General features: G+C 43.7%; 4 non-coding genes across 4 annotated transcripts; all 4 read right to left on the reverse strand.

Moving 5' to 3' along the window:
* Positions 1–8,406: 8,406 nt before the first annotated feature.
* Positions 8,407–8,478, reverse strand: trnaq-cug (transfer RNA glutamine (anticodon CUG)). The gene has a single exon. It is a non-coding gene; the product is annotated as a tRNA-Gln (tRNA).
* Positions 8,479–8,916: 438 nt separating this feature from the next.
* trnav-cac (transfer RNA valine (anticodon CAC)) lies at positions 8,917–8,989 on the reverse strand. The gene has a single exon. It is a non-coding gene; the product is annotated as a tRNA-Val (tRNA).
* A 344-nt stretch (positions 8,990–9,333) lies between these two features.
* On the reverse strand, positions 9,334–9,405 carry trnaq-uug (transfer RNA glutamine (anticodon UUG)). The gene has a single exon. It is a non-coding gene; the product is annotated as a tRNA-Gln (tRNA).
* A 439-nt stretch (positions 9,406–9,844) lies between these two features.
* On the reverse strand, positions 9,845–9,918 carry trnav-cac (transfer RNA valine (anticodon CAC)). Its single transcript has one exon. It is a non-coding gene; the product is annotated as a tRNA-Val (tRNA).
* Positions 9,919–13,510: the final 3,592 nt, after the last annotated feature.

Here is a 13,510-nt window from a genome sequence, read left to right on the forward strand (position 1 = left end):
TGAGGAGGTGCGTTTGTACAGGCAGCTGTACGAAACTGCAGTGAAACAGCACAGGGAGCACGTAAACTCCCAAAACTGGTGCACAGAGATGGGCAGAACTTTGGGGAAAGAGGGAGAGTTCTGTAAGAATGTGTGGAAGAAGCTACGGGACAGATACGTGAAGGCAAAGAAGAGGGCAGAGACTCTGTTGATGCCGGGGACTTCAAACCTTCACCTCTATTAACTGAATTAAAAAATTAAAATGATCCGAAAACTGCAGCAGTATCATTAATTACAGTATTCTTGCTCTTGACAGCGGCATTGTTTTCTTCTCCACTTTTGTGGTTGTAGAGTAGAGGTAACCTTAACGTAGCAGCGCCACCTCTGTGACGGAGAAAATTGCAACTACTGGCGCGCAACGACTTGCGCCACTATATAGGGTCCTATGGCGGGCACGAACTCGTGACGTCATCAACACCGCTCGCGCGAGCAGACGCAGCAACCATGCTAGAGCCTTATCTAATTACTTTTACAATGTGGTAACTGAGTTGCTAACTCAATTACTTTTTGGGAGCAGTAACTAGTAATTATAACTAATTACTTTTTAAAAGTAATTGGTAAGAATTATATCCTTAAAGAAGCATCGAGCCCCTCTCCCTCCTCAGCCTACTCCATCGACAAAAGCCCCCCTGCTCGGCCCCCACCATCGGTGCCCACAGCTGTTATTTCCAACAGCGTCAATGCTGTTGTCTAGGACGCTAAGGGCCTCTGTGTTGGTAAACACCATCTCAACCAGAGGTCCAAGGATGGAGTGAAGAGAGGGACAATCAGACTGTCCAATCAGAGAAATCTCATCCATATCCCTTGCAAGAACACAGCATCCAGTTCAACTCTAGCTAATCTCTAGCTAATCTCAAACACGCAGTGTTCAATCTCAGATCTTTAAGTAACAAATCATTCTTGATAAATAGTTCTATTTCCTCTCACAATCTTGATTTTATGTTTTTAACTGAGACATGGCTCGACAAAAACACAGCTAATGCAATCCTGATTGAGTCTAGTCCACCTCACTTCAATTTTGTGTCTGAAACAGGAGAAAACCAGAGGGGTGGGGGTGTTTGTGCCATGTTCAGGGACAATATAACAAATAAAAAAAACAATCTTCCATACTTTATATCACCATTTACAAACAACCAAAGAATAGTTTTATCGATGATGTCGTGGATGTTGCTTTATCTGATCATTTCTGTGTTTTCTTTGACCTGTCTGTTACACCCAAACCAGCAGCTGGGTCTGCAGTTGTTCGGGGAAGACTCATAAATGACAGAACAGGGACACAGTTTATGGAAATGATTAGGTTTGAGAACACCCCGTAGTTCTGATGTTGATGATCTGTTGAACTCTTACACTTAAAGTCTCTTAAATGTTTTGGATACCATTGCTCCTGTCAAGGTTAGAATGGTTAAAAGTAGGCAAAGGGCGCCATGGAGGAAAGAAGAGTCGGTCAGGGCACAGAAAAGGGAGTGCCGGAGAGCCGAACGGAAATGGCGCAAGTCAAAGCTCCAGGTTCATTATGAGACTTACAAAGAAAAGCTATGTGTGTTCAACCAGACTTTGCGTAGAAGGGAGAGTTATTTTTCTGAAATCATCACAAACTGCAGTAACAACTCTCGTGTCCTGTTTGCTACAGTAAACAGATTAACAAACCCTCCAGTTTCACTGCCTTTAGAACTCATGAGTGTAATGAGTTTGCAATATTCTTTAATGATAAAGTTCAAGGCATTAAAAATGCAATAATGTCCACAACACAAATAACTCCCCAGATAGCAGTGGACTCCGGGGCGGATCCGCCGTCCTGATCAGCCGCTCGCCCCGCCTCCACACAGTGTTCAGCGGACCCGTTGTTGACTCCAGGCGGATCCGCACATTGTACACGCTGTTTTCAAACCTCGGCTTCAGCTGTGTCGACAATTTGTCCCAGAGACCTGGGATTGTTCTTTTTCCAACAGCTGGTGGGTTCCTCATAACTTTCCTTACTGCCCAAAGTAATGGGACACGTGTAGAAACCCTCGGGCAAATCGTCGTCTGCCATGTCACACCACTGAAGTGGAGGAGAGGATTTCTTGGTTTGACTCATTTTGCTTGTTGTTTATGAGTACTTAAAGGGTTAGTTCGCCATTTTGCACATTAAGCCCTGTTTTTAGGTAGTCTGGGGTGAGTTATAGATGTTCTGATCACAATTTGGACATTTGGTGCTGAACGGAGCATTTAGGTATCCACTGCTGCAGCCCACCCACCTTTGCATTGAGTCAATGACCACTCAAGCAAACAATCATAAAACGGCATTAAACTTTCGTTTGGAAAGACATGGAACTCGTTGATTATTTAAGATAGTAATTAAGTGTTTTTTAGGTGATGTGAAAACCGTTTGCTGTGACTTTCAAATCTGCTTCAGAAACTGGACGTGTTTCTTCAGATAAACTCCTGACCAGCTGTGAAAAAGCAGTGAAAATGTCTGGCCTGTATAAACTTTGTGATGTCATACAAGATCAGAGATTACATCGATTGTGATGTCACTACAGTGATGACATCACAGCTTTGTGAAGGCTTCTGTTCTGTCTCTTCTGGTCTGTGGTTCCAACCACAGATTCTGGATGGAAGTGAAGTCCGGATTCCAGAATGTTGATTTGTGTTCTCTGTTAATCTCTGGACGACTTCAGCCAGCGACTCAAAGAAACTGAGCAAACTGCTAAAGAAGGCTGGCTCTGACCTGGGGACTGCTTTGGAGCTGTGTTAGATGAGCACTCACTTCAGCGACTGCTCCATTCAACATCCACCTGGAAACGCTCGGTAGCCTACCTGTACCTGCCTCAGTCTCCAGCTCCTGTCTCCGTCTGCTTCAAGAGGAAAGAACTCTTAAATCTGGCTTTCCTTGTTTACTGAACTGTGGAAAGAAATCAGGTAATAAATCATCTTCAAACTCGTTGGCTTTTGGGCCCTGGAGTCTGGTATCATGACACTAAACTGAACCCTCTGTAACATTAAAGCGGAACTCTGTCACCTCTGTAAGTATATGATAAAAACATTTAAGCCACAGTAACATATTTACAGTAGATGTGTATTAAAGAAAACATCTTACTGTCTGGTGTCTCTGTGGGAACAAGGAAACAACAAATACATAATTAGCGACCTGTAGCCATTTTCGCACATGTTGTAAAGATAGATTAAAAAATATGGTACTATCTGGTGTCTCAGGTGCCTGAGGTGCTGGTCTTAGTCTCAGTGGGGGGGGCAACATCAACAACAGAAGGACCAGCTGATAAAACAGAGATGAAAAATGAAAAAGCATATTTGTGAGATGCCATAACATTTACAGGTTTTATTCTTTATTGTAGACTATAAGATACAGACTACTCTGAGGAACAGTAACACTGACTGTGTGGTGGTTCAGGTGTAAGAGCAGAAGAGTAGCTCTCAGAAGGTTCCTGAAAACGTGCTTTACTGTATTTATTTGTTTCATTTCATGTTGTCTTACCTTATGTGTAACAGTCTGGAAGAATACAAACCTGGTGCTGAGACCGTCCCCTCAGTTTGCTGGGGAATAGCAAGCTCTTTCAGCAGAAACTGCAGCTCAGGTGGAAGGAGCACAGATTCCTTCACTGTAGGCCTGGTGGGCACTGCGAGGACAGACAGGCAACACAAAGCATTCACCAGCAAATGACTGAAAGATAACTGATATTACCGCATTACATAAGACAGTTCATTTCATGAGAGTAACAGCAGATGACCAAACAAGTTCAATTGCAATTAGCATTACCTTGTGGCTCGCACAGTTTCCTTCTGGTGTCAGCAGGCGGCAGTGAAGCAGATGCTGCTAAAACACACATTGTTATGTCAGTAAGCAGCAATAATAATCATCCTGGTAAAGGCACAAACCATTCAAATCTTACTTGGCCTGCAAAGTCTCATAAACCCAAGGGGTAGATCTTACATAAATTTGATGGTAATATTTTAATAAATTTTATTCATACACACAATTTTCTACAGATTGATGCTAAATTATAATCATTTTCTTTAGCCTTTATTAATCTACGCAGGAAAAGCATTATGATTTTTCCAACTTTAAATAACATGCATGGAGAAGAAAAATGGGTACTTCAATTCATGTGTATTGGTTAGTGGGAACGCCAGCATGCAAACGTTAGAACGTGGCCAGAACACACACAGAAAACACGCAGTTTAATTCATGGTTCCATTTTGGAGAGCAATTCATTGTGGCTCCATCTGACACATGTGAACTTTCACAAAAGCTGTTTTCATTCCTGCAGCTCGTCCTGCTACAGAAGACGATGATAGAGTAGCAGCTGGCAAAAGACAAAAAGATTCAATAGTTTAGCAGACTCACATTTAATAAGACTTTTTGACCAAAACTATTTTGAATGTTCACTTAAAAGAAAATCAAGCAAAAATGCACTTACAACACCGTAGTTCCTGTGTGGGTGATATGCTCTGTATTCCTTTCTCCAGTACACTGAAAAACCTCCTCGTGGCTTCATGACGTGCACTTGAGGCAAGAACTGGTGGAGAGGGCAGAGACGCTGGCTCTTTCTTTCTCAGATACTGCTGTAGTTTGCACATCTGAGACCCTGGAAAACACTGAGCCTCCATGATGAAGGCTGCAAAGCCACCAGCCCTGTTTTCCCACACCTCCTGCCAGCTGCTCCTGGAATCAGAGCCAAAGCCAACCAGCTGATCGTCCTCTGAAGCTGCTTGAGATGTGGGTTTTTCTGACTCAAAGCGCAGGAGAGATATGACCTCTTCAAAGCTGTGGTCATAATCCACAAAACACAACAAGCTGGCCTTCTGGTGCCCCTCTGTTGTACACACTCCTGCAGCCTCTTCTTTCTCTCTGTGTTTGAGGAGGTAGACTGTGTAGCCGACATCATTTTCTAAAAGCCAACGAAATAACTTCCCCTTGTACTTTCCGAACTGCAGGATGTATTCCCCCAGCACCTCTGTCCTGTCTGAGACGTCCCCTCCTCTCTGGCGGACCACAGTCAGGGCATTTTTTTATTTTTTACCCCGTCCTCCCACAGAGGTGCAGACTGGTCCTGCAGAGAAGGGTTGTCCTTCAGCAGCTTAGCTGCATCAGTTGGATCCTGGCGGGGAAACCCTTGAGGTCCTTTGCGGAAAACCACGTTGATCTTCCCAGGGAAAAAACTAAACTTTTTTTCCATGTTGACCTGTGACAAATGAGGAAAAGCACATATTAGATGTATATATTAGACATGTGATGTGTAAAATTGCTTGAAACAGTTGAGAGTCCTCCCTCACCTAAACGGCCCCTTGGGGGACCTGAAACAGTTAAAGAGTGTAAAGAGTCAGATTATATCATATCTTATCTCATATTATCTATTGTTGTATTTATTTCTTCGTATAAATGTCACTTACCTTTGTTGGATGAAACAAATGTACAAAGTACAGGTGTTATCTGCTGGCTTCTGCTCTCCTCCTGTCACTGAATGAAGAGTCAGAGAGGGAGGCGGGACATGAAACGGTTGCAGCGCCAAAAGGCGGCAGTGGCCGGAGGGCGCATTACATCCGTAGTGGTTCAGCACGACCAAAGAGAACGAATGGGAAACGGTTTAGGGCGGGTTAGCTAAAGAATTCCCGGGTGCTGCGTGGAAGATCTTGGTCTTTTATCAGCTGCCTGCCACCAAGTATAATTAATTAATCAATGTACCGTCAGCCAACCTCTCTCTTGCATACAGTCACTTCCCTTACAAATCACTCAAAACCAGCAGCTCTTACACCAGGCTTCAATACATACCGTCATTTCAAATTCAACTATCTTACATTCTTTTGCTCTTATCAAAGCACTTTAGATGGCATTTCACTTAGCACCAAATGTATTGCCACCACAAGAAGCCTGGCGTACAGGGACCTCTATCTCCCCCCCTGCCCTCTCCTTCATACCACTCTTCCATATTGCTCACTTCCAAGTACTTTGTCCAACAACAGAAAACCTGTTGTTTCATATTTGTCTTGCCTTGTCCAAAGCCAACAAGGACTTTGAATCCCAGTGATGAAATGTCCAGGTCTTTTGCCAGTGTTTTGTTTTTAGACAATTTTTTGCCAAAAAAAAACATAGCTTTTACTGTGGTGTTCAGTACATAGCAAGATGTTACACGTAACCATGACTTGACTTGTGGACAAAGGATTCTCATGCACCGAGCCTCTTCCCTGCGGTTTAGAGCGGTCCTGAAATATGACAGTGACATATCGACACCAAGAATGTTGCTGTAAACTAGATGATACAGTGCCAGAATAGCAACAGCCAACCAAGGAGTGAACTTTGGTTGCCTTGCCAGTGAAAATGCTTCTCTAGGAGAAGTCTGCAATGTCAGAAGTGGGATTTGAACCCACACCTTCAGGGGAGACTGCGACCTGAACGCCAGCAGGCGCTGAAGCGTCAGTCCAAAATTGTGAATGTTGGACTCTAAGAGCCAGTAATATTTCGCAAATCCAGCATTCAACGAGCAATCGTTTTGCCAGATTCTTCCCTCGCTCCAACATTTGACCAATCGCAGGGCCGAAAGGTTGGACGAGAATTGTATGCATTGTGGCCGTGAGGGGGCGTTTACAGGGGCGTGTGCAGTGAGAAGTGACTACGGCGCCCAGGCAGTTCGTCCAAAACAAAGGAAAAAACACGTCTATTCAATCCACATGGGGAGTATTTAGATATTAAATACAGTTTTGTTCAGGTTATAAGAGGTTAGTTTAAGCCAAGAAGTGATTTCACCGCGTGTGCGTGTGTTGTCATGTTGTTTGAATGAGTTCTCTACGTTATGACCGCTCCGTTACTGTTAGCTCACGTCCATTTTGTTTACTTTTCACAAGCCAGACGCCACTGCTTCTGTGATAAACGCTGGTTTTTGCTTAGCTCAATTATAACTTTCTATTTGTATGGTAGGCCTAGCTTCATTTATCACTTGTGTAAATTACATTCATTCATTCATTCATTCATTTTTTCATTCATGTCACCAAAGGCATCTTCTACCATGCCAAAGAAACACAGGGCGATGGCGGACTCAGAGTGGATGTCCCGTCTGAGGAAGTTTGCCAGCACTGGAGCCTGGCCGGCAGGTGAAGGGAACAGGCCAGCTCCCAGACAGAAGAAGTGCTACGAGCTGTATCAAAGGGTATGAGCACTGCACAGTATATTTTATTACTTGTCATTTACTCTAATAATACTTTTACTCATGATAGAAAATACAGTAAAAGCCAATGAGTTAATAAACATGTCATGAGCAAGTAAGTTACATTCATATTACTTGTGTTTATTTATATCAACTATTATTTTTAGATTGAGAAATGTCCCATGCAGACGCATGGACAGATGTCCTTATTGGGTCAGCTCAGGAAGTGTCCCTGTGGATCCCACACTCCGAAGGTAACACTGGGCAATTAAAGACTCCAGCAGTGTGTTCATATGGTTGTGTGAGAGTGTGTGTGTGTGTGTGTGTGTGTGTGTGTGTGTGTGTGTGTGTGTGTGCATATTAGTACACATGCTAATTATGATAAATCTATTCTGCCATTAAAGGGATATGCCACCCCAGGCCAAATTAAGTGTATCCCCGCATTCCCGATACATAAATAAGTGTGTGGGAGCGTTTTCCTGGCGACCCAGGCATTGTCCGAATCTCACAGCACTGACCACTGCTTGGTTGCGCGTAATACATACATGCTAGCGTCGCCAGCGTCGCCACTCGAAATATTTCGCCCAACGTGCGGAAAAACACAGCCGAAGCACACTCCCCGCAACGTCTTTGGGAATCCCCACCCCCGCTTTCCTCAAACAAACCAGCGTGAAGCAGCCAGGGGGGGGGATTCCCAATGACGTAGCGGGGAGTGTGCTTCGGCTGTGTTTTTCCGCACTAGAAACTAGTTCCCAAACCGACATGAGCAAAGCAAGCCTTCTGTGTAGATTTACACAGTCATTTGCACTCGATGTGAAAGTACACCACTCACACAGTAATTAGAAGGTAAATCAAGTAAATTAATTGACGTTGGGCGAAATATTTCGAGTGGCGACGCTGGCGACGCTAGCATGTACCACCAGGCTCCTACACCGGACCGCTTCTTTGCGCATTTACTGCTGGCCTGGATGCCGTATAAGTTGTGGAAGGTGAAGGTGGTCTGTCCCAACCCTGCCTGTGGCCAGCACCAACTCACAGAAACAGGGTTGCATAAGAGGGCACGACAGGTCCTGGATGTGGACAGGATGTACAACATCATGAGACGGCACATACCACAGAGGCTCTCAGCTGGAATTGATCAATCATGCAATCTGGTGTCATTTCACAACTGACTAGCCTACTCAACTCATCTTCTTTCCAGAACACAACCATGACAGCACACACCTGAAGGTTCCACCGAGATTTGAACTCGGATCACTGGATTCAGAGTCCAGAGTGCTGACCTTTACACCATGGAACCCCTTCTACAGTCAATTTACGCTCTCAGTCATGCAAATGCTTGACAATGAAAGGGTTTTAGCAACGTGTTTTTTTGTCAATTTTCAGTGACACTCTTACAACTTGTATTCTCAGAATTGGCATGACAGTCAAGCAACACATTCTGTATCTTCTTCAATGGTCAAAGGTTAGAATCCGCCTGTCAAGCGGAGGAACAGGGTTCGATTCCTTGACCGAAGGCTGCCATTTTCGCTCAGCAGCTAGGGATTCGCCAAAGTCTGTTTCACACCATAGCATCAGAAAATCTTTTGAAAACTTGCAAAAATGTACTTTACATGTCAAGAATAGCAGATGAAGCTCCCCTCCTATCCATAATTATGAATATGTTGATGTTGCTATCATTAACGTGCAGTCATACATCTTCACACAAGGATGAAATAAATAAAGGAGGAGCAAGTAATGTTTCCACCCAGTTTCGAACTGAGGACCTTTCGCGTGTGAGGCGAACGTGATAACCACTACACTACAGAAACTGGCGCCAAACCTGTTCACGAGTTTTCCGGAAGCCAAAGAATGAGGTAAGTTTTCCCAAACTTTGCTGCTAGCGGAAAGAGTTTGTGGAGTCGCAACAAATTGAGTCGGAAGTGGGATTGTAACACAATCCTCTGGGAGAGCATGGATAAATAGAAGAATCGTAAATGAATATGCAAGAAGAAACCAAAAAAGATTCAACTATCAACACACAGGTGTGATGTCACATACCACAGATCCTCTCAGCTGGAATTGATCAATTGTGCAATCTGGTGTCATTTCACAACTGACTAGCCTACTCAACTCATCTTCTTTCCAGAACACAACCATGACAGCACACACCTGAAGGTTCCACCGAGATTTGAACTCGGATCACTGGATTCAAAGTCCAGAGTGCTGACCTTTACACCATGGAACCCCTTCCACAGTCAATTTACGCTCTCAGTCATGCAAATGCTTGACAATGAAATGGTTTTAGCAACGTGTTTTTTTGTCAATTTTTCAGTGATACTCTTACAACTTGTATTCTCAGAATTGGCACGACAGTCAAGCAACACATTCTGTATCTTCTTCAATGGTCAAAGGTTAGAATCCGCCTGTCAAGCGGAGGAACAGGGTTCGATTCCTTGACCGAAGGCTGCCATTTTCGCTTAGCAGCTAGGGATTCGCCAAAGTCCGTTTCACTCCATAGCATGAGAAAATCTTTTGAAAACTTGCAAAAATTGACTTTACATGTCAAGAACAGCAGATGAGGCTCCCCTCCTATCCATAATTATGAATATGTTGATGTTGCTATCATTAACGTGCAGTCATTCATCTTCACACAAGGATGAAATAAATAAAGGAGGAGCAAGAAATGTTTCGCGCCCAGTTTCGAACTGAGGACCTTTCGCGTGTGAGGCGAACGTGATAACCGCTACACTACGGAAACTGGCGCCATACTTGTTCACGAGTGTTCCGGAAGCCAAAGAATGAGGTAAGTTTTCCCAAATTTTGTTGCTCGCGGAAAGAGATTGTGGAGTCGCAACAAATTGAGTCAGAAGTGGGATTGTAACACACTCCTCTGGGAGAGCATGGATAAATAGAAGAATCGTAAATGAATATGCAAGAGGAAACCAAAAAAGATTCAACTATTAACACAGAGGTGTGACGTCACATACCTCAGATCCTCTCAGCTGGAATTGATCAATCGTGCAATCTGGTGTCATTTCACAACTGACTAGCCTACTCAACTCATCTTCTTTCCAGAACACAACCATGACAGCACACACCTGAAGGTTCCACTGAGATTTGAACTCAGATCACTGGATTCAGAGTCCAGAGTGCTGACCTTTACACCATGGATCCCCTTCCAGTCAATTTACTCTCTCAGTCATGCAAATGCTTGACAATTCGCTGGTCAAAGGTTAGAATCCGCCTGTCAAGCGGAGGAACAGGGTTCGATTCCTTGATGGAAGGTTGCCGTGTGATTGCTGCTGCTTGTGCTTTTTTGTTTGTGTGTTTGTTCTCTGCTTGTCTGCTTACAGGTGCTCCTGGTTCCTCTAAGGCTGGATTCCCCACTAAATTATTGGATTGTCTTCAGTTTTGTTTTTACAGGTGTAGCAGCTGGTTGTCTGATTTTTCATTGTTTTCTATGTTTGTCTCTTCATATTTCTATTCCTTTTTTTCCCTTCTTCACTCTCCCTCTCTCTCTGTGTCCCGGTCCGGTTCGGCACTATCACACTATCACATCATGTTGAGTATTGTAACAAAAACAAATAAATAAAAATAAGGAGTTGATGGGCATCAAGGGGAGCTTTACATTCATAAAGCTTCCCTTGGTATAGCAAATGTGTTTGGCATAAACGGTATTCAGATTACAATTCTGCTGCCATAATGCTGGACAGGACAAGGAAAAAAAAAAAAAAAAGAAGTGAGTGTTCATCAAACACAGCTCCAAAGCAGTCCCCAGGTCAGAGCCAGCCTTCTTTAGCAGTTTGCTCAGTTTCTTTGAGCCGCTGGCTCTGATGCTGCTGCCACAGCAGATGGTGCTGAAGAAAGATGCACTCTGCACCACAGACTCATAAGAGATATGCAACAGGTAAACTCCCAGGTGTTCCTCAGCCACCTCTTCTCCTGGGATGGAGACGCTGTTTGGCTTATTGGTGCTCCTCCTAAAATCAGCAGCTGAGGTGATTATTCCCACACCAGGCCACACAGTGGTTGACCACCTCCCTGCCTCTTGTCCTTCCTTCCCTGGTTACCTGTCAGATTTTATTACTCATTTTAAAAGCTTTGAATAGTTGGACGGTTGCCTCTGTCTATGATCTGTGAACTCCTTACTCCCCTGATTGCTGCTCACACGGCCCACTGTTTAATATAACTGAGCTGTTCATTAGATGGAAATGAATCCCTGCATACTCCTAAAAATCACTTTATTTTGAGGCTTTTTCTTCTAATTAAAACCCCACTTTCATAATTACTCGGGACTCTTTGTAAAATGCAAATAAAGCCAGAAAGATATGATCTTAGAACTATTAAAAAGTTCTATCTAATTAGAAATAGTGCAAGTTCGGTGCCATCTGTTGGTTTCCTTAGCGAGGAAATAGCTTTTGAATTGCTCTGTATGAATGAATTGGATTCATTCTGAATTTAATGAATTGGATCATAATTACAATGAATTGAACTCCAATTGGCCTGAATTGGACTTTATTACTGAAGTGCCCTGAGATGACATTTGTTGTAATTGTAATAGTTTATTTTGGCAACATTTTAAACAAACTGACATTATTCTGTCTTGGGAAACACTGCTGGTGGAAAACATGATACTGGCTGCTGAAAAACTGGCAGAAGTGGACCTTCCAACGTGACAGTGACAGGAAGTAATCAGCTGAAGTCGTCCAGAGATTAACAGAGAACACAAATCAACATTCTGGAATCCGGACTTCAGTTCCATCCAGAATCTGTGGTTGGAACCACAGACCAGAAGAGACAGAACAGAAGCCTTCACAAAGCTGTGATGTCATCACTGTAGTGACATCACAAGCAATGTCATCTCTGATCTTGTTTGACATCACAAAGTTTATACAGGCCAGACATTTTCACTGCTTTTTCACAGCTGGTCAGGAGTTTATCTGAAGAAACACGTCCAGTTTTTGAAGCAGATTTGAAAGTCACAGCAAACGGTTTTCACATCGCCTAAAAAACAATAATTAGTATCTAAAATAGTCATTTTAACAAGCACTTAGAAACAACACTTACTGTTTCCCTTCCTTAAGAACGGCTTCCTGACAGCCACCCTTCCATGGAGCCCATCTCTGATGAGGCTCGGGCCAACAGCCGATGGATCAGCTGAAGGTCCAGATGCATCTCTCAGCTCCTGTGTCAGGTCTTTGCTGGATTTTTTCCTCTTTCTTAAGGACATCACTTTCAGATATTGTTCATCTTCTGTAGATAGTTTTTTAGGTCTGACACTTCTTCTTTTGTCCTCCACTTGTCCAGTTTCCTCAGATGTTTTAAGGACACACTGCAGAGCAAGAGGCTGGAGCAGATTCTGGCAGGCGCTGACGCTCAGAACTGTGACAGCGACACAAAGGAAGCTCATTTAGAAACACCTCCTGGGACGTCTGAGGAGAGCCCATCTGCACCTGTTCAAAACGTGGCAAAGAAAGCCCTCAAAGTGTGCCCCGTTTGCTCTAAAGCATTTGATTGTGTCAGAACACTGAACAGACACACACAGTGCCACACGGACGATCGGCCCTATCACTGCATCCACTGCAACGAGCATTTTAAACACATGCACGGCTGAAAAGACACCAGATTTACGCCATTTGCCAGAAGAAGAGCTCCCGTTTGTTTTGGAGAAAAGAGTCAAGCGCAGAAGTGAGCGGCACCGACCACCAACAGGGGTCGTCGCTGAAGATACCCGTGTGGTGCTCAAACTGCGGCAAACACTTCCAGTACGCGTCCGCCCTGAAGGAGCACCAGGAGAACCTCGTGGAAATGAGGGACCTCATGAAATGTGACGACTGCGGGAAGGAATTCAAGAGCATGACGATGCTCAACGTGCACCAGAGGATTCACGAGCCGCTGTACTGAGTTCCATTCATCAGCCGCTTCAGTCAGATTGCCAAACACCTTATTGTCCTTTATGAAACACTTAGGTTGATCTGGTGATCAAGGCTTATTCACCATTACATTATTTAGGATGTTCCATGGGCGCTTCATATTATTTTGATTTATTTGTAACATTTTATCATAATGTTGCTTCTTTGCTTGCCTCAACATGTTGGTCAGCCTGTTTTTGTGCATCTCAGCGTTTTTCAGCAACCTCTGTTCTAGTTTTGATGAAGTCTCCATAAAGTTTATTTTTCTTCTTACATGCATTTTTTAATGCCTTTGTTATCCGAAGTTTCTCAGCATAACTATGCTTATGTGAACATAAACCTGTTGGACAGTGTTTATCACAGAGAGATAAATAACAGTTGAAGAATGAATTGTCTGCAGTGTTTACTTCATCTGTATGAAACTCATTCCACTCTTGT

This window comes from Odontesthes bonariensis, chromosome 11 (assembly GCF_027942865.1).
Source record: "Odontesthes bonariensis isolate fOdoBon6 chromosome 11, fOdoBon6.hap1, whole genome shotgun sequence".
Taxonomy (NCBI): domain Eukaryota; kingdom Metazoa; phylum Chordata; class Actinopteri; order Atheriniformes; family Atherinopsidae; genus Odontesthes; species Odontesthes bonariensis.